Source organism: Carcharhinus amblyrhynchos, chromosome 11, assembly GCF_965287045.1.
Source record: "Carcharhinus amblyrhynchos chromosome 11, sCarAmb.v2.hapA, whole genome shotgun sequence".
In the NCBI taxonomy this organism is placed as follows: Eukaryota; Metazoa; Chordata; class Chondrichthyes; order Carcharhiniformes; family Carcharhinidae; genus Carcharhinus; species Carcharhinus amblyrhynchos.
The window spans coordinates 73775303-73776956 of NC_137334.1; the positions used below are offsets into that span (position 1 = coordinate 73775303).

Genomic DNA, 1654 nt, shown 5'->3' on the forward strand with positions numbered 1-1654 from the left:
ACTGTGGGAGGAAACCGGAGCACCCGGAGAAAAGCCATGCAGACATGAGGAGAATGTGCAAACTCCACACAGACAGTGACCCAAGCCAGGAATCGAACCCATGTCCCTGGAGCAGTGAAGCAGCAGTGCTAACCACTGTGCTATTGTGCCACCATCATAGCAATGTGAATTCAATTAAAAAATTGGAATTAAATGTCTAATGAAAACCATAAATCCAATTGCCACCTGGTTCACTATTGAAATGTGTCATCCCCACCTGGTCTGACCTACATGTGACTCCAGATCGACCCTCTGAAATAGTCTAGCAAGCCATTCAGTTCAAGGGCAATAAATGCTGGCCCAGCCAGCGAGGCCCACATCCCATGAATTTTAAAAAAAAGGCACAAGTCAGGAGTGTGATAGAATATTCTCCAGTTGCCTGGATGAGCGCAGTTCCAACAACACTCAAAAAGCTTGATACCATCCAGGACAAAGTAGCCTGCTTAATTGGCAACTTATTCATAAACATGCACTCCCTCTACCACCGATGAACAGTGACAGCAGTGTGTATCATCGAGGCACTCATCAAGGCTGCCAAAAAAAGCACTTCCTAAACTCACTACCGTGTCCATCCAGAACGACTAGGGCAGCAGACACATGGAAACACCATCACCTCGGAGGTTCCCTCTAAGCCACTCAGCATCCCGACCTGAAAATAAATCACCATTCCTCCATTGTCATTGGGTCAAAATCCTCGAATTCCTCCGTAATAGCACTGCACGTGCACCTGTACCATGTGAATTGCAGTGATTCAAGAAAGCAGCTCACCACCACCTTCTTAAGGGAAATTAGGGACAGGCAATAAATGCTGGTCTGGACAGCAAGATCCAAATCCCAAGAATGAATTTTTGTGCAGAATGTGCAGATTGCAATGAACTAAAAGTGCAAAGGACCTTTCAAGTTTACATGTCTATTATTATGGTTATTAATGATTCATAGATTTGCCTGTCTCCTTGTGTGGGGGCAATGCTAATCTTCCCTGTATCGTTCTAATTTTAGTATGACAAGTTGTTGGTGAACCATTAGGGGAGTTTTGTTCCATGATTTCAGGTTGTACATGGTTTAAAAGCACCAATGCAAATTGAACAAGATGTTGGGTTTCAGTGGGGCAGCAGGTGTTAAAAATGAATGTTCAGTAGCCTTTCCCATCCAGATGATCCTGTCTGCATACCAAGAATAACCTTCCTTATTATGACTGTAGGGGCCGGCGTGCGTTGGAATGCTTTTTCTATCACATGCCTCGGAGGCAACTTGAGAATCATCCACCTGTTCCTGTACTTTTGCACACATTGCTACTGGAAGCTGAACTCTGACTGCAGTCACCTATTTGTGGATGCATCATTTAGTGCAGTGTCTTGATATCTGTCCTCAGCGTGTTTGCAGGTCCATTAAAATGGACCTGTTAATGATAGGGAGTGGGATAGCTTGACCTTGGGTTCGGACATAGCTCAGCACAACTTTGAGTGCCGAAAGGCCTATACTGTGCTGTATTGTTCTATGTTAAAACTAATGAGATGAGGACTACTGATCTCATATTCATCAACACCAGGGGGTTCCAACTATAATATTACCTATGAGCTTGACATATCCCTGAAAATATCACTACACAAAATTT

At 44.0% G+C, this 1654-nt stretch overlaps 1 non-coding gene across 1 annotated transcript; it reads right to left on the minus strand.

Annotated features, from left to right (window-relative positions):
- Positions 1-956: 956 nt before the first annotated feature.
- LOC145350392 (U6 spliceosomal RNA) lies at positions 957-1061 on the minus strand. Its single transcript, XR_013888180.1, has one exon. It is a non-coding gene; the product is annotated as a U6 spliceosomal RNA (small nuclear RNA).
- Positions 1062-1654: the final 593 nt, after the last annotated feature.